The 24,197-nt window shown below is 58.4% G+C and overlaps 1 protein-coding gene across 2 annotated transcripts in view; it reads right to left on the bottom strand.

Moving 5' to 3' along the window:
• Positions 1-22,206, bottom strand: part of RBFOX3 (RNA binding fox-1 homolog 3) — a 399,885-nt gene extending 377,679 nt beyond the window's left edge. Inside the window, exon 1 of one of the 2 annotated variants that reach the window (XM_044247291.1) lies at positions 21,854-22,206. The gene's annotated coding sequence lies outside the window, so the exon portion shown is untranslated. Of the gene's footprint in view, positions 1-15,644; positions 15,714-21,853 lie in introns of those variants that run through there. The other variant, XM_044247292.1, reaches the window with a different exon arrangement.
• Positions 22,207-24,197: the final 1,991 nt, after the last annotated feature.

Below are 24,197 nucleotides of genomic sequence, written 5' to 3'. Positions count from 1 at the left end.
CCTGCCTGCCTGCCCAGGAGCCAGGCACACCCCACCGCCCTGCTCCCCTGCTCCCGCGTCCCCCACAACCCGGCCCAAGCAGCCCACAAACCCCAGCCTGCTGAGCCGCGCCAACAACCAGCTGGGAAGCTGACTATGGAGCCTGGCAGAGAGAGGAGGGACGCCGGCCTCTCGGGCTACCCGGGAGATCCCCACGTCAGACTAGGGACAGAGTCCCCCCCCCATCTTTCCCCAGCTGCCCCCACTTCCTTCCCCCTCCTGCTTTGCTCTTTTTTTTAAACTAAGCTTCTTTTGTTTTTTTGAGGATCCCTTCATGTGTGCCCGCCCGCACATGCATGTCAAGTTTTTATTCCGATCCTTCAATGAGGTCTTTGCTGAGAATTTACAATTCCCCCGTGGCCTCAATCTTGCAAAGATTGCTTTTTAACGCTGTTAGGCCTTAATTCTAATAAGCCTCCTCTTTATTACAGAACCAGGTCACATTTCCTTGACACTGCCAGAAAATCTTTCATCGGCCGTGGGGGCAGGGTAGGGGGGAGAAGGAGGAAGGGGCAGGGAGAGAGAACCGGAGAGGAATCCTCCCTTAATTTGATGGAATTCTAAAATAATCTCATTTCTGGGAACCAGGGTGGCCTGACCGCTTTAGGTAACTCTATGGTACGACTGTGTCTCCTACCAGCGTGCGTCCCCATTTTGCGTCTTGATTTGTAAATGACAAGAGGAGGAAGGAGCAGCAAGGGGACCCGCCGGTCACACCAGGCACGGCTCCAGGCTCCGCCCCGGACAGACGGTCATCTGCTCTGGCCCAGCACGCGTTCTCTCGCCAGGCTGCTCCGGTCCTGAGGGCCAGCAGAGGAAACAGAAGACTAGCACCAGCAGGCTCCAGGACAGAAACCAAACCCACTCAGAGGAGAGGCGCACGGGCGGGTCTGGACACCTGGGAGCCCTTCCATCAAACTGTCCCTTCTCCTGGCCTCCCTCCTCCTTCCTCCTGAGTGAGCAGGTTTCAAGGTTGGGGCTACAGAGGGAGAGATGCAGCTGAGGCTCACGAAGCTTATTTCCAGCTGCGTTCTCAGGACAAAAGGTCAGCAGTATTTATGAAGCACCTACTATGTGCCAGAGAGGGGAGAGGCTGCGCCCTTTTCCCCCAGCGCTGGAAGTGGAAGGAATCCAACAGCGAAAGGCTGAGGTGGGCCAGAATGCTCCTAAAACCCGTGAGGGACTTTCTGAGACTGATGGTGTACATCTGGGAACAAGGCTTTACTTCTAGAAGGTTCTACATGCCAGGGTCAGGGGGGGTGGGGGTGGAATCCTACTGAAGGACAGGGAGTGAAACGGACCATTGTCTCCAGATCCCAAGAGGTTCTCTGGAAGCTTCTTTTCATTGTCATCAACCAGTGCATCTCAAAGTCCTGTCCTCTCACACATCAACTTGGGGAGCCAGTCACACCTGTGGGGCACCCCAGGACCCCAGACAAGCACAGCAAACAAAGACCACCCCAGGCCTGTGGCCATGGGACCCCTGAGCAGTGGGAAGCCTCTCGGCCCCTGTTCCCGTCCCTGAGCCCGTGTGACCCCACAGTGCTCTTCTGGGAGGGCAGTGGGAGCACAGCCAATGGTTTAAATATAAAATTTAAATCGATACCATGTCTAATGTGAGGCATCTTAGCAATCAAAGGTCTTTTTGCAAACTTTGGTGCCAAAGAGCAGCAGTGCCCAGGCCGAGGTGCGGCCTTCCGGGCCCCACAGGTTGGTGCGGGATGCTCCGCACGGCCCAGGGCACAGGCGCATGGGCTCCCAGAGCAGCCCCTCCACCCACACTGGGGCTGCCGCCCTAAGTGAGCCTCCCACCCCGGAGCCCCCAGCCCGTCACCCAGCAAGAGAGTGGACAAGATGAGGACAGGGTATGTGCACACGCTGGTGTCACACGAACTGTTCACCATCACAGTCATGGCAGACGATGGACGCACCCGTCCCCGCGTGTCTAAAGCAGAGGCACAAAACCCACCGTCGACTCAGACCATCGCCTTCCATAGGGCTTTCTTAGCAGTGGGCGGTCTCGGAGAGGTGGCACGGCCACCATGCCGCGGGGAGAGGGTGGCACTGGGCTGGCTGAGCCGGCACATCCCTCCGTGCCGGCTGCCAAGTCACGCGGGGTCCTCGTGTGCTCCAACAACCCTCCTGGGGGAGCAAGGTGGCAGCCCTTGGCCCGCAGACAGCAGATTCTTGGATTCCACAAAATATAATTGTGAAGACCAATCTGCCAGCAGAGAAATATGCAGCACATTCACAAGCTAAATATAAAGAATATTGATTCCTCTGCCATCTCGAACTATCCGTGTCACTTCTGTTTTCCGTCAGCATCAGTAATCACGAGCCGACGCCCCTGTGGATGACGGCACTGCCCTCCAAAGGACACGGCCAGCCCCGGGGTCACACTCCTAGAGGAGTCTCGGGCTGCCTTCCAGAAGAGCCTGCCATCTTCTAGAACAGTCCAGCACCTTCCTAGGAATTTTCCCTCCCCTACACCTACTCCTTACTCCAAGCCCAGCAAAGAGGGGCAGCTCGAAGGCATATCTGAGACCCCCACTCCTAGAGGCATTCTGCTCTCTTTGGCAGCCGACCCTGGTTCTGGGGAGCCCGCAGAACACAGGCCAAGGCTTACTGCCGGCTGAAGCGGAAGGAAGCTGGATGCACAGCCCAACCAAACCCTTAGGGCACTGCCTCACCCCTGCCAACCCCAGGGCCAGAACAGGGCCCGTTTCCTCTCCAGGCTGGGAACCCCAGTAGCTTTCCTACAGATCAGCAGGGCCCTCTGGCAGCGGCCCCCACACCCACCCCCAGCACCGGCCCCAGGGCACAGGGTGTGCCCACAGCGCAGCCAGGAGGCGGCCCAGGCCTCCTGCACACCCTCCCACACCAGTGAGACTACAGGGCTGTTAGCGCCAGAAAGAACGGGAGGCAGAAATGCACACGGACCACTTGCCAACCGGCCCAACCAGGATGCAGGGCTCACGGGGCACGGGGCCACCCCAGCCCGCTGTCAGGAGCCCACAAATACTGATTGAGAACCTATCGTGAGTAGAGAACCGTCCCATGCGTTTTGCAGAAAACAGGGTCCCTGCCTTCGAAGCATTTACGATCTAATGTGGGAGACAGATGTGCCAACACCTACTGGGGTCTGTCATTTCTCATTCTTCTTCATCAGTGCTAATTACGACTCCCAGAGAAGTGCCATGAAGACGGGGACGGAGGGAGCCACAGGCAACGGCTCTGAGGATGGCTCTTTGTGTCTTCTGTTTGAAAGTGTGCAAGCATTCCAGAGGCCCACTCACCCCGGACATGGCCATAGACATGGCTCTGCCCCAGGCTCGTGGAAGGATCCAGAAGTTCCCCACTCACCTTCACCATTTACCTGAGCAGCCAAGCAGCTCCTAGGATTCTCCAGGAGAAATGGGGATCACTGCTGGCCTCAACGCCCCACTTCCGGCCATGTCTACACAAGCACCTCACAAAGAGACCCCAGGGCTCCTGGACTCACTCAGCCCCCTTAAACCGGGGCTCACGAACTGGCCAAGAAAACGTCGCGGGAGTCAGACTGCATCTCGTCCGTGGAAAAGCGAGCCCGGCACAAACTGGGGAACCAGCCTCTGTGAGGGGCCACACCGGGCCAGCCATGCCCCAGGGGCTGAGGCTGCTGCTGGAACGAGCAAGGACCGAGCAAGGACCGCAGTGCAAGGGGAGAGAGGCGTGGCCCTGCCGTGCAGTTACAGGGCGTCGTCTGCTCTCTGCTGGGTGGAAAGGAAGGAAACTAGAGACCCAGCCGAAAATGAGCCCTCTGAGGTCCCCAGGGCTGACCCTGAGCCACGCAGTCCGGCAGCAGGGCCCTCATCTGTCACCATGTCCCCCAACACCCAGAATTCACTGCCTACATCCACTACCGCCTGCTGAGTGCCCCCACACCACCCCGCTGCCTCCCGTGCTTGTGGGAGACACGCCAGCAGGAAGCAGATGCCCCGCAAGTTGCCGGGGCCTCGGGGCCCCCCGACATGCAGCAGCTGGCCATTCTGTCCATCCCAAGGAAGATAAGCATCCAGACCCCAAAGTGCACGGCAGCAAGACACACAGCTCACCCCCAGCCTGACCCCTTCCCTTTTTGGTTGGTGTTCTGGACACGCGGGCTGAGCCGGCAGAAGGCAGAATGGTGCCTCTGCCGTTGAGAGCGCCCCGTTCACGCAGGGGTAGACCTGAGTCTGGCCAGAAGGAATCTGGGCCCGGCTTCTTTCTCCCACCCTGATCCACCCTTTTCCCACCTTCCCCACTGGTCCTCCAAAAAAATCCCCTGCCAAAATTCACCATCCGATGGCACGGTCTGGGCATGTGCTAGGCGGGCCACAGGAGCCAGGTGCCTGGGGCCGTGGCTGCCCTTCCACACACGGCCAGGCACACGTGTGTGCTCCCCGAAGGAGCCAGAGCCCATGCCGGGGCTGAAGCACGCACACGCACACACACACTCCTCGCTGTGAAGGACCTGGAATGATGTATTCTCTGCTCTCCTAGCTATAATTATTTTAGCGTGGGAGACAGACTCTGTCTCCGGCAGCTCAGAAGCACTGCATCAGAATATCACATTCTGTGGTCTTGGAAAATCTCCGTAGTATCCCAGCCCCTTCCCTGCGTACTGGGGCACCAGGATGGGGGTGCTCTTCGGATGGGGGAACACACCGCGGAGGCCCAGCCCAGAGGTTTCCTGCCTCCTCCCAGCCGATCTACTTAGGGACCCGGGAGCCACGCATGCCAGTAACCATGGCAACTCTGGGGAAGTTAAAAAAAATAATAAGTTTGTGAGTTGTTGGTTGTTATTTGGTGCTTGGGTGGGCTGGGTTCTCTTCTTCTTTTTTAAGATAACAAGGTCCCTGAATAACACTTACACTTTTCTGAGTGTTTTGGGTAAGCGTCCAAGGCAGCAGCTGCCTCCAGACGTTTAATTACCTTCTGAGGGGGAAGCACGTGTCACGTCTGAGCACCACTGTCACAAGTCTGGGTTCTGTCCTCGGGGCGGGGTGCTCTCCACGGGGTGACCTTGAGCCAGCGCGCCTCCCATGTGCGTCCCGGCGCCCCACTCAGCACCTGCCTCTTCCCCAGGAGTCTGGAGACCAGCAACCCCGCTCCCTGGGGTCCCCGTCGGGTTCCAGGACAACCCCCACCCCGCATCTCCCAAAGTGGGGAGATCCCCTGCCAGAGCCCGGTCCCCGCACACAATCACCCGCACACGCACACGCACACGCACACGCACACACACGCTCAGACAGCAAGAATGCCTGTGCGTGATCTCCATTCCCCCACAAAACCCCATCCCGCCCACGCTCAGAAATGCCTCGCTGGGAGCCCTGCCCTGGGCACCCGTCCTTCCCCATGAAGCAAAACAGGTTCTCCATGCCAAGGGACACCCTCATGTGCGGATGGGGTGTGCACACACCCAAGCACACGGCCCGGTCCAGTGGCCCGCTCTTGTGGCTGTGCCAGCACGGTAAGTCACAGCAGGGGGCAGTGCACCCCACCAGGCACACTGCCTTGATTGTGTGCAGAGCACCTCGGAGCAGACAATGGGGGAGCCCCAGCCACGGCGCTGGTGGCAGTTTGCATGTCATTTATTACACACGGAAGACAGAGAGCTCTTGGCGGCCACTGTGAGGCTCCGTCACAGCTGTGGTGCCAACGGGCCGGGCACACGGCTGGGAAGAAAGGAATTATTTTTTAAAGGCAGAAAAATCCTAAATGGCCCTTTCAGCATTTCTGCACACATAATTGTAGTATCCAAGTTCACGAAAGGCCTGGCGTGCTGGCTGGCTCGACACCCACTAATGCCACAGCCCACGCCGCACGTGGACCGCTCCAGCACCGTCCTGGAGCTCAGACCCCAGTGGGGAGGTGGGAGGGGGCGGGCGGGGAGGTGGGGAGAAGCAGGAAGTAACGAGCGTTTCTAGGAATGACAGGACTCCCACGCAGGATCGGGTCACCAATTAGCCAGTAGGAGGGCCAAGCCGCCCTTGGCACCTCGCTTCCACACAGACGAAGTTTCCTTGAGGAAACGGCCAGAGTCTTGAAGGCACTGAGCCGAGACACGGAAACCTGAAGAAGGACGGCCACAGGGCTGGCCGGTGCGCTGACACCCAGTCCTGGCAGCCTGGCCAGGGCCCGCGTGGGTGTAAAGACACGGGAGACCCGCCGGTGCCCAAACGGTGAGCACACACATGGTGTGTGCTTGTGTGTGCATGCACACACCCGCATCCACAGACACATACACGCATGTGCCGGCATGCACACACCTGCACCCACACCCATACACACACGTGTGTCGGCGTGCACCTGTACCCGCACACTCATGCGTGTGCACAGACACTCCACCGTCAGATTGGGGTCCACTCTTCGGACCCAGAAACATTCTCGTCTGCGGCTCTCACGGGTGCCAGGTGCTAAGACAAACACCCTGCAAACGGGTCATCCAGGATTTGCCCCGAAGGCTGACAGCATGTCCCCCACCTGTGAGGAGACCCCTGGTGCCTTCAAGCCCCAACTCCTTCGGCACTCAGGATACATCAGCTCCTTCAGCACTCCATCCTGGAGCCTTCAGACCTACAAGTGAGGGGGCGCCCGCCGGAAAGGTCCCGGGAAGCAGTCCAGCTCAGCCATCTAAGTGGAAGTGACGGACTGATTCTGACTGTCCTGACTCTGAATGACACCGCTCTCCTCCAGCCGTGCGGGGCTTTAACTGTCCCTGCAGCCGGGCGGGAAGGAACTGTAAATCTTTCTTCGCAGCCACTCTGAGCTCAGTGCTGCTTGACCTGCCATGGCCGGCCCCTCACCTGCATCCCGCCGGAGAGGTCTGCCCGCTTTGAAGGGGGGGGAAGGGAGCAGGAGAAAGAGAAAGAGGCTATGGGGTCAGGTCAGGGGAGAGTGGGAAGGGCAGGAAAGCACGTGTGGCCCGCATGCTCTGGCTGCTAATGGGGGCGGGACACTGCAGAGGACTCACCACTGCAGCCTGAAGGGCCAATGTGGGGGCGGGGGTACCCAGGGCAGGGCCCTCAGGCCCCAGCTCCGGAGCAGCCTGACTCCAGTCACATGGGGCCAGACCCTGGGGAAGGCTCAGCAGTCCTCCGCCTAGCTGGATAACAGCACAGCCCCAGAAGGAGCCCCCTGGGAAGGAAATCCTCTTTCTCCCTCCCATCCACATTGTGTGCAACTGAACGCCAGCCGGGAGGACGAGGGCCTCCGGAGAAGAGATGGGGACAGGCCACAGGTGCGCAGCCCCGGACGTGAGGCGGCTACAGAAGGCCCGGCCTCAGGCCCCAAAGCATATCTCCTTCCTTTTTCCAGCAGACTTAATTTTTCTGTAATGTTGGTGTGTTATTAATGCATTTCAAGACACTGCACATCACAGTTATGATTATTACCTAAAGACTTCCTTTACAGCCCTCATTTCTAGCGCTCATTACCTTCTGAAAAATTACCCTCAGGGGCCAAAATTTTCCAAGTCTGGTCTTGTGAGTTTTCTTCTTCGGATCTGAACAAAACATATTATCACGTCTATGACGGTGGCAGGGGAGGCTCTTCCTTACTTGGTCTCTGGTGACACACAGCCGAGGAAGAACAACGTGGTGACTGGGGGCCGGGGTGGGGTCAGAGACCGCAGGCCACATTTCCAACACGGAAACGCAGACACCACTACCCACGACCTGGTTCCAGTTTTACGCATCTGCTCTGTGCAGACACGTCTACTCTTAAGATGAGATTTCAACCTGCGGTGGAGGGCACTCATGCATTTAGCACAGACACATCAGGAAAGCAAATGCTCGCCGCAGTGTCACCAGCGACAGGAGGGGTCCCACACGCATCTTCCAGCTCCGGGGCACGCTTGCAGAGAGACCCCAGGCACGGCGTGGGGAATGTGCTCACTGGCCATCATGCTGGAAGGCAGTCCCAGACCCCAAAAGGGCTTCCGTGGTGAGGACAAGGGGAACGGGGTCCCCCGCAATCAAAGGCCATCACCCAGCTTCCATCAACCCCCCTCTGGCTAGCAGGCAGCCTCGCAGCCTAACTCTTGACGTGGCGTGGGCTGCCCCCGAATGCTGCTGGAAACACTACACCCTGGAAGATAACAGGTCTCACACTGGATTTCCCCAGCTCGCCTCTTTTCTGCTAAGATTCCAAAACACTTGACTCATGTACCCACAGATGGCACCCCTACGAGGCAGGCAGGGGCGCTATGAAGCCCATTACCAGCAGTTCGGGGAGTGCGGCAGGGAGGCTGGTGAACCACAGCCCGATCCCCAGCCTACAGGGAGCCTGGAAAAGCAGCCCCTTGGGCCCTGGTTCCACCTCACCTGTCCCTGCAGTGGGGGTCCCAGGTATGCCTAAGGGCACCATTGTGGTCCCTTCAATGAGGAAGAGTCAATGTTCCAGAAAAACACACACACACTATATGTTTACAGCTAATGGTTTTTGCCAGACCATGTTTTGGTTTGTCACTTATCCCTGCACTGAAGGCAGAGGTGGCACAGAATCTCTCTGCATGAGACTGTGTGTTTTGGGGGTGATCCACAGGTTCACGGGAATCTGGGAAGGGTGGTGGTGGGGGCAGGGTCAAGATGCTTCTTCGCTCTCCCCCACTCATGGAAAAACCAGCTGGCAGTGACCAAGGGCCCCCAAACCTTAGAATCCAAGGCTGCTTCAGCAAAAGCAAAGAGACCAGCTGCAGCACCCCCCAACTCTGGTTCTTGAGATCGTCCCACACCACGCCCCCCACCCCCAGGAAACAGAGCGTGAGAAGGGAGAGGTGGCCCATTGAGGCAATATGGCATGAGCAGGCAAGAGTCTTCGGCTCTCCCAGTGACCCCTGGGTCCACAGCCCCATGGACAGGACCTGACTCACGTCCCTCTGCCTGGCCTGTCCCTGAGAGCATGAGCCGCCAGGCTGCGCGTGGGGGTGCCTCCTGGCCATCCGAGTAAGAATTGCTACAAAGAGACACCAGACCCTCCTCCATCTGGCCACCTGGACCCATCTGGGAACGACGTCATCTCCTTGTGGCCACAGGAGACAGAGCAGAGGCTGTGTCCTTAACTCAGACGAGATGCTCATTCCCCTGGCAGGCAGGTGGCCCCAGAAAAGGCCGACGCTCCCGACCAGCCACTGTGTGCCTACTAAGCGCCAGCCCCTTGATGGCCGCTGCCTCCCCACTGCCCAGCTGAGGAAACGGGTTTGTGAGCTCGCCCCAATCACAGGTGGACACGTCTGCATTCCCTCCCCATAGCACGCTGTGGTCAGCTCCCCCGCCCCAAACCCCAGCATGGGCAGGCGCTTGCCTCCTCTGTGCACTGACCAGCAGTGCTGCTGCCCCAGCGGCCCTGAAGTCTCCAGCAAGGTAAAGAACCTACCGCTTTGTTCAGAAGTTGCGTAGAATTTAAATGTGCATCGGAACTGTGTGTCCCAGGGGTGAAGGGTGGCTCTTACACCCTCAGCCTGCGGGAGGGACACCAGTGCCACACAGTCTCAGGGACTCCCCTGAGACTAATAAGGACCCCCAGGGAGAGGCAAGGCTGTGAGGCTGAATCAGCAAGAGCTGATGGCGGACAGGAGCCAGAACACAAACCTTCCTGATTTGCCTCTTTCTCCTTGGGTCCCGCCGTAACAGGGCACAGGGACACAGTGTGTGTGTGCAGCCGGCCCATGTGAACCACTGGAAAACCATCTTCACACCTCCTGCTGAACCCCTCTTGCTACTGCCAGCAGGCAAGAAAAAAATATGGGGTAGGGGAAAAGTCAGCAGCACAAGCTTGGGTTTTAAGGTGCCCGGCAGGTCCTCTGCACAGACCTGGGAGCATCACCCTGCACTCAACCCTTAGAAGAAAAGTTCCATAAGATGTCAGTTATTTTCTATTTAATCCAGTAGTAAGAACTCTGATTTATATTCAGTAAGGATTTTCAAACTATTCGTTAGCAAGAAATTACTTCCAAGTGCACCTGGGCATTCACTCCCCCGGTGACCCATCCCTCTTTCCAACACAAGTAAACACAACGTCCCTCGGCCTTCAGATGTTCCCACCTTCACACGCCGAGGCTTCGGTGCTGAGAACACGTACTTCTCTGCGCTCTCGTTGCCCTGGCCTACAAGGAAACGATCCTGAGACAGGACACCCAGCCCAGGAATCACCCAGGGCCCAAGGACACAAATTGCAGGGGGATAGGGGGAAGGGCCCTGGCCCCAGAGGGGCACCTTTCCTGTCACCATCATCCCTCAGTCTCATTTGGTGTCACAGACAAGGAGACTGATGAGCCGGCCTGCAGTGTTCCACTATTCACAGGCAGAGGTCCACATGTGCCCCAGGCTTGTGCAGTACACTGCCCACACAACTGTACTGGCGGCCCCACGAGAACGATCTTTTGGAGGGGGCTGTATTACTTCTTGCTTAGTCGTTTTGGTGAAAGGAGAATTCTTCTTGGTTTCACCTTGGTGAAACCAAGGTGTCCCAGAAAAATAAAGGCACATGGATTCTCCTCTCTGATGCACAAAAGATACAAGCGATGATCGTGTCCAAGTCCCCAGAAGGAACCGATGATCGTGTCCAAGTCCCCTCAATGTAACTGCAGAGTCTGGCTGGTAGGAGGCATCTGTGCCCAGGCAGTTCACTCACCTGCAAGTGGGACTGTTTTCTAAACGGGCTAATGGAGACACACCTGAGCACCTGCCTCTCTCCTGGTTCCCAGTCACTGTCCACAGCTACGCCAGACCAGAAGGGTTGGCTCGCTCCCCGCAGCGTGCGGGAGACACCTGGCAGACACCTGCGCACACGGCGCCGACGACCAGGAGTGGCTCTCAGGAGCAGCCTGGTGCAGCCAGGTCCGGTGCCATTGCTTCGCCTGTGCCCCTGCTCTTCTAGAGCCTTGGGAGGGAGAGCTCAGTACAGCCACTAACCGTAGCAGTAAGTCCGCGAAGGTCTGCTAAAAACACATACCCTCCCTCCTTGTCTTCTGCTGAGACTCTCTGGCTTTAGATGTTAAACGTTTTTTGTTGCTTTTTTTTTGTTTTGGTTTGGTTTGGTTTTTTGGCAGGAGAACTGCTTTGCTCTTGATCCTCAGAGAACACTACAGACTCTGAAGACCCCAACCCACAACATGACATTGATGCCAACAAGTTACAACCCACCTCCCACGCGGAGCCAGCAGGAGCCAGCCCTGAGCTGCACAGGGAGAGTGGAGACTAGGTTCAAGGCCAGACAGCCAGTAGCACACAGCTGAGCAGGTCGTTAGGATCCCGATTTAAAAGACAGCTGACAATCTTTCCCAGGCCCTGAGCCCTCCTGGGACATTCGGTTTGGCTCCACCCAGACGGACAACACTTTCCCAAATGCAGTCTATATACTGGGAGCTTCCCCCACTCCCCATTAAAGGAAACACTTTCAAATAAAGTAACGGATTTATGTGCTTTGTTATCTCAAGTCACCTTCCTAAGGCATGATCTGGTGGCCCTGGAGAAACGGCTACAGCAAAGTAATTTACTTAGAGGACTGATGTTAAAACCCCTATTCTAGACACCAGATCAGTCCTCATCTCAAGGTGTTCAAGTGAGGACGCTCCTCCTTCTGTCTGCAGGGCCCCCCACACAGAACAGAACCCACTGCATACTCAATTATTACCACCATCCAACTGCTAATTGAAAGCTGTCCTCAACTCTCACAGGCAATGCAAGGAGAAAGTCACATACAAAGTGCCTGCACCACCCAGAAAGTATGGGGGGGAGGGACAGACAGACAGACAGTGAGAAGTGGGGGAGATGGAACCAGAATGTTATAAATAAAAGAGACAGTGACGGTTCAGAGAGAAACCTACTTCAGAGGGGCGGCAGAAAATAAGATGTTTCGGTTGCCTGAATGTTTCATGAACCTGTGAAAATAACGTGCTGCTTTTATAAAAGCACGTGGGGAGACACTGCAGCTCATCAAAAAGATGTAGGTGCAAATGGGATATGTTCCTGAAGGCTGTCCGTTGTGCGGAAGAGAAGGCCTGCTGCGGGCGGGGATTTGGGGAAAGGCAGGTGCCCAAGAAAGAGCATCTCTGTTCAAGGGGGTAAGTTTCAAGATGGTTTTCCCCCTTCACTTATTTAAAAATAAAAAATTCCTCACCAAATGCCAGCTGCGGGTCAGGTTCCATTTGTCTTTATAACAGAGTCGAGAGGAGGAGCGCGGCCATAAATAAGCAGAGAGAGACAAGTGACCACAGACTGCAGACACACGGACAGCCGGGCTGGAGGAAGGCCTCGAGGAGGGGAGGCCCACACTGCGACCCTGGGAAACACCATTCCCTTGTGAAGGTGGCCGCATGGCGCCGTCGCGCCCTGAGTGGCAACTCCACGCCCTATATAAGGCTCCCCTCCCCACACCGCCCGGACACTTCTGGGTGGGACAGGAGCTCCCTCCCCTTGTCCATTCCTTCACTGCTGATTCCACAGGCATGCACCAAACAGTGTGCGTGACAGGAGGAGGCGGGGATAAACCAGCCCCGTTCCCTGCCTGTAAGAGCAAGGCGCCTCCAGCCTGTACACATCACAGAATGAAGGAGCCTCTGGCGATGGCTGAAGGGGCGGCTGGGAAGAAGTGTGCAAGGTAGAGACAGGCCTGAACTACACCAGGCTGGCAAGGATCCACAACGGGGGGAGCATTCTTTCTGGCCGCCGCCTTGCATGACTCGTGCATCCCCAGATATCAAAGAGCTCCATAATTTCTCTCCATTTCTCCCACAAGCCACTGGCAACGTAGAAAGTTGAGTAAGTGGAAGGAACACCACAGAAGACCCCCTCTGGAAGGGCACCCAGGAGTCCTCCCACCTGCCTCCTTCCGAAATCTGCCTCTTCACTGGCCCCAGCTCCCCTAGCTCTGCGTGTACCTCGGGAGCCCTCCCCATCCCCCTAGCAGGCGGCGCCAGCAGCGCCCCCAGTGGCCCCCAGCAGCCCAGTACAATGTCAGAGGCGGGAGGGCGGGCGGCCGGCCCCTGGCCCTGTCCTTGGTGCTGCCGCTGGGCTGCAGGCCTGGGGCTTCCTAGGTGGTAGGGGGCGGCCCAGACCTCTGACTTCCCTGCAGCCTGGCCTCTGGCCCCTGCAGAGGGCAGTGAATACATCCAGCTTTGCTTCTGCTCCTGTCAGAGGGCACTGGGCAAGGGGCATTCGCAAAGAAGGCCTGACGCAGCCAGAGAGGCCAGGCCTTGTGGGGGAGGGTGGGGAGAAGGGGGACGACTCCCTGAATTCCCAGCTTCTCCCAGCATCCTGAGAAGACCCAAGGCCCCGGGGGGAAGTGGACAGGGAGGTCTCTCTAAGCCCCAGGCCCCTGGGGGCGGGGATGGATCAGATAAATCATTTAGGTCCTCTTTTTATGGGGGAGGGAACCATTGTTGGAAATGGGCACTTCATGCCAGAAAACCCCAGCGGCTCCGAGGCAAACAGCCTATACGCCACTGACAGACCGTCCCCCTTGCACACAGCTGCCTCGCCAGGCCCAGACTGGCTGGCCTGGTGCACCCATGTCACTCTGCCTCTGCTCCAAAACCCCCAGGGTTTCCCACCACCCCCACACCATTCCCCTCCCTGAAACTCCTGGCAGGGGAACGAGGGGTTAACCATTGCTTCCAGGAGTGTGAGGTGGCAGTTGAGTACCCCAGAGACCTCCCCCGTCCCTGGGGAGGGATACGGGTGGCAGCCTCTGTCCTCAGCCCTGGGAAGGGAGGGGGTGCGCTGAAGCCCCCTCCCCCGACACTGTCCCAAGAAGCCCCCATGGGGGAGCACGCCCCACCTGCGCTCCTCTTGCTTTCTTTGGGTGAGGCTCTCACTGCAACTTTTCTCCCTCTCCCTCCACAATTTTTGCTCACCTAGAGGGTCTGGTTTTAATTAGTGTAATATCCCCGTTAACAACGCAGCCTAATTAAGACATCCGCCCAAATCCACTATGCACACTTAATGAGCAGGTTCTGCTGTGATGTTTATACTTTTTTATTTTTTATTTATTTATGTATTTATTTTCTGCAGACCAGTAAAACCAAAGCTGCCTTCCAACTGAAAGACCTCATTACGGGCAACCTAACTCCACTACCCTGGGACCTGCTCCGTGCTGAGTGTCCTGGTCCCCGGGTGTGTGCCCAGGGCATCCCTGAGCGCGGAGGGTATTTCAGCAGGAACACAGCCACCCAGCATGTAGGGAGCTCCAACTTCCCGTCACCCCTAGCAGGGGGAGGGGGGCTTGCCTGGGGGATGCAGCCCTCAGACCCGCTCCTCGCCCTCCACCACCAGGTGTTTCTTGCACTACAGGAAAAGCAGCGCAGCAGGAGTCCTTTTCAAAAGTGACCATTAAAAAATAAACCTAGTCCCTCGGAAACACTGGAAAGCTAATACGGAGGAGCTTCTCCCCACCCCGCAGGACCCCAACCCGCTGGTGAGGGGCAGGAGTTCCCGACTCCCAACAACACCCCCCACCCCACATGAGACTCTGGATCCTGGAGCCGCTCTGGGTGGGACTGGGTCCCAGCGACCAGGTGCAACTCTCTCCCCCTCGCCTGGACAGGGTGAGGCTCCCAGCAGCGAGGGCATGCGGTGAGGCACCCGGGGGAGACTCCACGCAGGGGGAGAATGTGACCTCGGGCCTCCAGCCGCAACCACAGAGAGACAGCCCTCCCGAAGGGATGAGCGTCACTGCACCCCGGAGCCGCGGGGGCGGAAAGTTTGGGCCAGGGTTGTGCCCGGTCCTCCCGCTCCAGCTTCCCCAGCCCGGCAGCGCTGGCGCCTGGGGACGACCCAGGCTGGAGAGAAGCCGCTCCGCTGGGGCTGGAGACTCCGCCGGGAGCGCCCCCAACCTGCCCCCTGCAGGGCCCTGCGCGCTGCTTGTCACTACCCGCCCCCCCAACCCCGCCCACGCTGCCTACCCTCGCGCGTAGCGCGGCGCTGAGGCCCGGCTGCTCTTAGGAGCCGAGAGAGCCCCTTCCTCCGCACAACTCCTTTGGGTCCTCAACTCCTCCGGCGAAGCCTCCTCCCCCAGGACTCAGGCAGGGCTCTCGGGGCCTGGGTGTTGGGAGAGAGGAGCACTGCACCCCGCAGGGTGGCTAACCCCTGCTCCTCGCACGGTCTCCGGCAGCCTCCCCAGAGGCGCCCCGCCGGGCCGGGATCTCCGTGCGCCTCGGCCTCCCCCCGCTCGGGAGTTCCCCGCGCCGGGCATTGTGCCGCCGCCGCCGCCGCCACCGCCACCACTGCCGCCACACAGCGCGCGGGACTACCCTGTGTCTCCATGGAGTCCGACCCCGGGGCCTTCCCATTCACAAAACCGTCCCTCCAGCCTCCGGCTGGGCCACGTGTCGCGACCCCAACCCAGGAGGGAACCAGGGAGCCAAGACCCCGCACAGAGACCCCTTGACCCCGAGGGCGCCACCCCACCCCAAGTGCCCTCGGGATGGTCCCCAGCCGCACGGTGCAACCCCGCCTCCCTCTGCGGGGTCTCGAGCGCCCCTCCCCGGGCCGCGCCACCCCCTCCCCACGGCCCCCAGTTCGTGCAACGCGAAGGTAATGACCGCCGCAGGGCAATGCGCGGGCGGCGAGGGTCGGGCTACTCACGGGCTCAGCGCTCCCCGCGGCAGGTGACGGGGGCCCGGCGGCCATGCCCCGGCTGCATCCCGGCCCCCGAGCGGACAGCGGCGTCCCGGAGCCGCGCGGGCACCAGCTGGCCAGCGGCGAGGGGCGTGCGGTGCAGGGCCGGGCTCGGGCGGTGGCGGCGGCGGCGGCCGCGTCTCCTCCGACCAGGCAAGCGGCTGGGGCCGGGCCCGGGCAGGGGGCCGGGGCGGCTATCCGAGAAGGCTCCGCTGGCTCAGGAGCAGCCCCGCTCGGCGCTCCGCACTCGCTCTTCCCTCGCCACCGCCTCCTCTCTCTCCCTCGCTCGCTCGCTCGCTCTCTTCCCCTCCCTCCCTCCTCTCTCTCCCTCTCGCCTCTCTCTCCTCCCCCTTTCGCTTTCTCCCTCTCCCCGGTTCCTCTGGCTCGCTCGGCTGGAGCGAGGAGACAGCGGGAGCACGCGGCGGCGGCGGCTCGGGCGGAGCGCGCAGCGCGCCGCGAGGGAGGGGGCTCCCGAGGCCGCGCGGCCGGGGACAGCGGCGGGGCGGACAGGCCCCACGCACCCTGGCGGCCCGCAGTGCCAGCCCCGCGGAGCCCGGGCAAGGGAGAAGTGGGCGAGGCACAGGGGTCCCCAGAGCCCGAAGCTGCCCGGGTCCCTCGAGCACCGCCCTCCAGCCCTAGCCCCGCCTCTCCCTCTCTCCCTCCTGGGATCCTGGGGAACAGCTTCTCCTATGAGGACCCCTGACCTCCCACCTCCCTGGCCTTGGCCCAGAAAGGACAACACTGGGGTGTTCCAGAAATGGAACTCGGCAGCGAGAGTGAATGCCCCCACATTTCTCTGCCACTGGCCTGCACTGCCTTGCCTCCTCTTCCACTTTGCCCACAGACCCCCACTCCCTAAGGCCTGGAATTCAGAGCCTTGCCTTCCTCTGGATGGGGAGTGAAGGGACCACACAGGATGACTGCTGGGGCCTGTGTCCAGACTGGCCAACCACACCAATGCAAACACCCCTGCCCTGCAGGACATGTGGGCTGTCACTGTGGGAGGGCCGCTTAGGATCTGCCTAAAATTGTGAGAGCAGGTTGTCCCTGCTCCTACTACTCCAGCCTCCCCCAACCTGGCAGAAGCAGCTCTGGTTTCGGGGCTGGGAGGGGAGGAGGAAAGCCAAAGCTAAGGGCCAGAGGAGTGGGGACCCTGTGGGCTGGCAGGATGGGACCCATGGAGGGTAGGAAGGTCAGCACCAAAGGCAGGCAGGAGGACCTGGGCTGTCCCACACCGAACCACAAGACTGGGCAGGGACTTGCTTCTCTTGCTGAGCAAAAAACAGATGCTCTGCCCAGAACGCCACGGGGGAGGGGGGGGTGAGCTGTAACCTCAAAGACGTTCTCAATCTAAAAACAAATGAAAAACCCATCCCAGGTTGCTTTTGACTTCTGGATGATGCTTCTGGAACCGCAGGACTCCTCCTTGTACCTGACTGTCCTGCTTTTCTGTGTGAGGCAAAAAGCATGTCATGGAATCCGGGGTTTGTTAGGGGCCTGGAAGACTCAGAGGCAGTCGAGGGAGGGATGCAGACTCCGCGTTCCTGCATGCCCAGGGCTCCGTGCCGCCAGCTGCCTTCCCTGCAGAGGGAGGATAGACAGTGTCCAAGACAAGTGGCTACTGTCCACTTATGAGCTTAATGCTTTTAATTTCTGGCCCTCCAGCCTGTCTGGATCATTGATCTGTCTTGGCCAGGGGGGATCGTGCTCTACAATTTCGAGTAAGCTGCTCGGCCTACAGCTAAACACCGGATAAATGCCTTGTCTACCAGCCAGGCAGCTGCTTGGCTGACTGAACTGTCCCCAGCCCCCATATTTAAAATGGCACATCCCTGCTCAAAAGACCTAATTGGCTCTCTCTGTCCTCTGCTGTCAGATAGTCCAGGCTTCCGTGGCCTCCAACTCGTGGCTGGGCCCACCCACTCCCCATCACCCAACTGCCTCCCCACAGGCAGGCCTCTTGCTTCACAGACAAAGCACGGCTCTTTATGGGTTGCTCTTCTGGAACATTCCAGAAAAGCTCTCTGAAGACAGCACCAGATCTCACTCCCGAGTTCCACCAGACCCAGCCGGCACCAGAGACCCACGAGGATCCTGTGCAGGTAGGCTGAAGTTCGAAGCTGTGGCAGGTTGAGCCACAAGACCTTCACACTGGAACCGCCCCCTTTAGGGACAGGATCCCGCAAGACTGACCTCACGACAAGCCCCAGGAATTTGCCCTTCCAGCTGCAACTGCTGTCAAAGGGATCTGGCCAGCCAAGGGCATCAGGACCAAGTGTATGTCTCCATACCAGGAGTGACCAGAAGGCTGTCCATCTTGGGGTATCATCGAAGAGGATTTTACAGACCCCTGACCTGGAAACTTGTTTTGTTTTATTTGGTTTTAAGTGAGAACAGGGAGGAGAAACTGGGAGTGGTCCTTTGTGATAATAATTAGGTAAGAGGAGAGTCACCTCGGAGACTAAAGCAACAAGGGAACACGTTAATGTCCCTCCCTTTAAGGACCCCACTAACACTACCAGAAGAGACTCGGCGGAAGTTGCAAAGACCAAGGAGCTGGAGAATAAGGGGAAAGACCGCAAGAACCATGTGGGCAGAGGAAAGCAAATGGGCCAGCAGCGCCTGGCGTGGCCATGCTGACTCTTCACCCCACAGCAGAGGGAGCTGAGAAACAGAACTTCCGAGGCTCTGAACCAGTGGGTCAGGGGCCTGTGGAGATGGGGAAGGCAGCTCAGAGCAGCAGAGGTCTAACAAGCCCACAGATCCTCGTCGGCTGCCTACTCCAGACCACGGATGGCCAGCCGCCCCCGGAGGGGTGCTCCCTGGGGAGAATGGAGCAGGGGCTCTGCGGCAGAGGGACTTCATGCATGGGTGGCAGAGAGGTATCCTGCCCCTCAAAGGCTGAGATCCCCACTCAGCCCCCAGAGAACCCTATCGGACAGGCAAGGCCTAGGAGAGTCCCTTCCTCCTCCTTCAGGTAAGCTATAACCTTGCTGTGTCCCAGCAGAGAGCGGACCAGTCTCCCTCTAGGGAAAAACCCCAGTGGACAACCCCACCCAGTCCACAGAGCTTCCCGTCGGCTCGGCAGGCCCTTCCCCTAAATGTGAGGAGACGCCCTGAAATTACCGACATCTGAAGAGAGCCTTTCGGAGAAGAGCCACCAAGCCACCCAGGGCAGGGTAGCCACGGTGGTTGGCGGGGCGGGGGGGGCAGCTTCCAGGAAGCAAAGAGGAGAGGATATCAACAGCCTCCGTATCCGCGGAGACAGCAGAGATGCTGCATCCATGTTCCAAAAGCAAGAGGCTTTGAAGGAAGACACAGAACAAAAACGGGCAAACATCCTGAGAAATGAGTTTCCTAGCTCTCAGCACGATGAATGGAAGCTGACCCACAGCAAGGCATACTGATATACAGAACACTGGGGAGCAAAAAAAACTTCCCACAGGTTTCCAGGTCCCATAAAAGAAGACCCCAAACGAGAATGGGCTTCGTGGTGCCCAGAGCAACAGCAGGAGCTTAGAGATAAGGGAGCAGTGCTCTCGAAGTGCCGAAGGAAAACCTTTCCTGGCCTAGAATCCCTGCCTGAACCAAAGTAAGCTCAAAAGTGCTATTAACAGGGGCTCCTGGGGGGCTCAGTCATTAACCGTCTGTCTTCAGCTCAGGTCATTGATCCCAGGGTCCTGGGATCGAGCCCCGCGTCAGGCTCCCTGCTCGGAGGGAAGCCTGCTTCTCCCTCTCCCACCCCCCCTGCTTATATTCCCTCTCTCAGTGTCTCTCTGTGTCAAATAAATAAATAAAATCTTTTTTTAAGTGATATTAACATAAAAAGACTTGCATATGCAAGATTTCAAAAACATTTACTTCCCATGGGCCATTTCTCAGGAAGCTACTAGAGGATGTGCTCCAACAAAACAATGGAATAAATCATGAGAGCACATGACATACTGTATCCAGTAAGAAAGGGACAGAGGATGGGAGTCCATAGGACAGGAGAGAAGGCAGATCTTGGGAAAGAAGCTGTCAGATTAGAGCAGGGTGGGCACACCTCCAACCGTCCAAACATAGACCTGCTGACGCCTCTGTCATCGCGCTGCCCCTTTAACCCCAGATGAACCTGGCCCAGGTTCCAATCTGTGACTTCCTGGCCTGCTTGGGCCAGGTCCTGGTGGAGCTCCTGCTCTCCCCTCCACACATGGCCACCTCGTTTCACCCCTCAGATGTGTCCTCTTAGAATCGGGAGGGTGGCCACAGTGAGCGAAGAGACAGATCAGCCTACTATTCCCCATCAACCTGTCAGACATCCCAGCTGGGGTGGGCCCTCCGTTCCCTCAGAAAGCCCTCGTGCCAAGAGCCTCCTAGCACAGATGCCATTGACCATACGGGCCCAGTGAGTTCGCTGGCCCCCTGAAAGAGGCTCTTAGAAGCTTGGTCTGAGGCCAGCCACACCATGACCCCAGAACGACTCAGCTTGTCTTCTTTCTCCCAGACCCTTCCAACAACACTGGCAGTGTGCAGGAGCCACGGCAGCAGGGGCGCTGTGGCCCAGTCTTTGCAGTGACCACCCCACATGTAAGCAGGTGATGGTACCACGGTGAAATGTGGAAGGCAAACAAGATAGAAGGGGACTTCATTTTCCTTGTCAGTCTCCCGCACTCTTGTTCCGTCCAGCTGGTGAGCTGGTGGACGGTGCATTTTGCACCATTATTGGGCTTCCTTGTTTCGTCTTTTAATCCAACAGTAAATTCGAAAGCTATTTAAGGCAATCCTAACTTCCTAGTTAAGAATGACTCCCCCACCCTCCCCCCTCCATGCCAGGGGTTACGTTCCATATAAATACATAGGCACGTCCCTCTCCCACCACTGCCCAGGCCGGCTGGCCCCTGCTGGCTCCTTCAGGTTCCCCGTTAGGCCAAAGCCTGAGCACACTATAGGACACTGGACAGGTGCCTGCCTGTGTTCAGGATGTCCCTGTAGAGACAGACCCCCAGGGGCTGAGGGAGCTTATTGGGGAAACCACCCACTAACACCAGTGCATGCAGAACAGACAAGCAAAAGCGTGTGTTCCGCAGGGTCTCCCAGACCCCATGAAACGTAGATCACTAGGAGACCTGGCCACCAGAGGCTCCAACTCCACTGACTTGCCCCGTGAAGTCACGGACCGCCAGACCAGCCCTCACCTCTGCTCACAGCTGGGACAGAGGTCCTCCTCCCACACACAGCCTCGGCATTGGCCACACCAGCTGGGCTGGCCATCCAGCTGCACACCCGAGCCACCGCGCGTCTCCCCTTACTCCTGGCCACCGACCACACCATGCTTTTCTCTGCGCTAGGAAGGGAGAGCTCTGACTTCCTCCCTGCCTCCCCCTTTCTTTCCAAACCCCCTCCCTGCTTTCCCTGTCCAGCCCTCTGGTGCCTCTCCCTGTCCCATCCCGCCTGCCCTGGGGGCCCTTGGCTCACCAGCCTGAAAGCAGCTGGGGTCTCATCCATGGCGTGAGTGCCTCCCTAGACACTGCCCTCCCCACAAGGCCCCTGCCTTCCTCTCCCCTTGCTTCGTGACAGTGCCGACCTGCTTCCAGCACCCTACGGAACGGCTCTCCTGGAGTCTCCAGGGATGGGAGTTGCCTAACTAGCCCACACTCCACCCTTGGTGCACGGACCACTTAAGGCAGGTGGCCCTGCTATCCACTCCCTTTCTGGAAACTTCCTCCTGATCCTACACGACAGAAAGCTCTCCTGCTTGTCCTGCCTCCTCCCTCCCGTCTGCTTCCCTCACTTCCACCCAAATGCCATCTTTCCCCAAGACTCAGTCTCCAGTCCACAGTATTTCCCTCCATGGCCTCGCCCCTTCCCCTGGCTTCCAGATCCAGACGTCACCATGGCATTTCCGACAGGAAGCAGCTCAGAGGTCATTGGGAACAGTCCCCTCCTCTTTCGGTTGAAGAAACTGAGGCTCAGAGTCTCCAGGGGCCCTGCCAGGTTCTCAGAGTGCCTGAACGGCAGGCAGCCCCACACCCTGACCCCAGCCTCTGAGTCTGCGAGCAGGACCACCCCGGCCCGCCTGCTGCCCCCCTACTTCACATGCAGGAGAGCAGGCAGGTGCGTCTGCGGTGTCACACACACACGCTTCCAGACTTGATATTTTATTTAAGAGCGTGCAGCTCTCTATCAGTACCTACTTGCTTTCAGTCCTGACATTTATCTTCTCGAGAGGAGGGCGAACCCCTTGCAAATCATGCCGTGGCTCCTCCCACGTGGCCAGGAAATGTCAGGGGGAGATCCAGGCAGCTCAGGGTCCCACGTCTGTGCCACGCACCCTGCTCTCTCCACTCTGATACATGGGGCAGCTGCTTCTGGAGAGCCGCAGCAGTCTGCGGAACGTGTGAGGGGTGCCGGCAGAGGGTCCCCGGCTGCTGCCCAACTTTTACAGCTGGGACGACGGCTGGAGACAAGAACCTCTGGGAACAGATGCCGAGGCCCCTCCAAGGACCGGTGGGTTCTTCCCCATCTCCCTGGACCTACTTGTTTCGAGTGGGACCCACGCCATATCTTTGAGCTCAGCCTATGATTGCACAATAATACCCTCCCAGAAAACAAATTAAAAATAGGAAAAATCCATCCAAGTCGTGTGTCTGCTGAGGCAGAGTGCTGTCAGATTGCTAGGCAACCCCAGGCAATCCTGTGGGAAGGAGGTCTGTGCTAAGCTTGCTCCGCGGAAGTAGTACTCTCGTCCCTTTTGTGTGGATGTGCTCAGCCGCATCCGAGCAGACAGGAGCACAGGGGAGGCGCCGGCTGCCTGAGAGCAAGGCGCATCCGCCCGGACAGACAGATTCTCCGGAGGACAGAGAAGACGCCGGGGTGTCCACGGGATGAGAGACACCTGGGTGCTTGCTGGAAATCAGTCTGATCTCTCCGTGCTTCCCAAGAGCCAGGTGTGTGGCACGGTGGAGGCAAACACCTGAATGTTAACTGATTTTCCCCCCACGTTCCTCACCACCTTCTGCGCGAGGGGAGTGCAAGCAAGTTCAGGAGGCTGGAGACGGAAGAGGAGAGATGAAACACGGATGCGTGGAGGGGAAGGGGAGATGGAGCTGGGCAACACCAGGGCGCAGGCACGCCTGGCTCCGTGCTCCCCAGGCTGGGAAGGAAGCTCAGGCTTTCTCTGTACCGCAGAAACAGTAACCACATCACGGCACACAGGCGTGCGAACATTCACTAGGCCTGTGTGATACTTTTTTTTAAAAAAGGCGGGAAATGTGGTGATTGTGAAAAATGACAAAGATTTTCCATTTGACTCTGAAGTCTTCTGAGCAGGAGAGGGCAAAACAAAGGGAGCATCTTCCCTTTTGTGACACACGGGGTATGCCCAGGGTCGAGGCAGCAGGTGCTTCCATTCCCTGGGGCTCCTAGGACCCAAAATTGGGGGCTTACAACAACAGAAATGTCCTCTCTCGCAGTCCTGGAAGCCAGAAGTCCCGAACCAAGGTGTCAGCAGGGCCTCACCGCCTCTGAGGGCTCTCGGCAGAAACCATCCCAGGACACTCTGCCAGCTTTTGGGGGGGCTGCAATCCCAGATTCCTTGGCTAACATCAGCATCGCTTAACCTCTGCCTGTCTCCTGCAGCCACCTCTGTGCATTCCCTCCTCATAAGGGCATGTCATTGCGTTTAGGTCCCCACTAATCCAGCGGGACCTCATCCTCAAAGACCCTATTTCCAAGTAAGACTCCATCCTGGGATTCTGGTGGACCTGAGCTTTGAGGGGTACTATTCAATGCGCTATGAGTGGATCAATAATGAAATCAGACGAGTTTCCAAGGAGCACCTGCTGGCCTGTGTCTGACCCAGCCTGTCCCTCTGTGGGGACCTCTCTTCCCTTAGAATACCCCACACGGTGCCACCCAGTTCCGCCTGAGCCCCACGATGGCAGGGTGCTCCCCACACCCCCTAACAGACATCCCCCATGGGAGGCCCTGCACTGCCAGAAAACAGTCTTCCAACATGGCCCAGACCTGCTGTGTTCATCATCCAGCTGGGGGTTCACATCCGCCTTCTGGAGCCATGAGGGATAAGGAAGAGTGACCATGGCACCTTCCTATGAGTCCCGTCCACAGATGCCCACAGGGGTGCACAGGCACACACGCAGGTGTGCAGACAGATGCCCACAGGTGTGCACAGACACACACAGGTGCACACAACACACAGATGCCCACAGGTGTGCACAGGCACACACGCAGGTGTGCAGACAGATGCCCACAGGTGTGCACAGACACACACAGGTGCACACAACACACAGATGCCCACAGGTGTGCACAGGCACACATGCAGGTATGCAGACAGATGCCCACAGGTGTGCACAGGCACACACGCAGGTGTGCAGACAGATGCCCACAGGTGTGCACAGGCACACACAGGTGCACACAGCACACAGATGCCCACAGGTGTGCACAGGCACACACGCAGGTGTGCAGACAGATGCCCACAGGTGTGCACAGGCACACACACAGGTGTGCAGACAGATGCCC

Source organism: Neovison vison, chromosome 5, assembly GCF_020171115.1.
Source record: "Neovison vison isolate M4711 chromosome 5, ASM_NN_V1, whole genome shotgun sequence".
Lineage (NCBI taxonomy): Eukaryota > Metazoa > Chordata > Mammalia > Carnivora > Mustelidae > Neogale > Neogale vison.
This window is presented reverse-complemented; position numbering and strand designations above follow the sequence as displayed.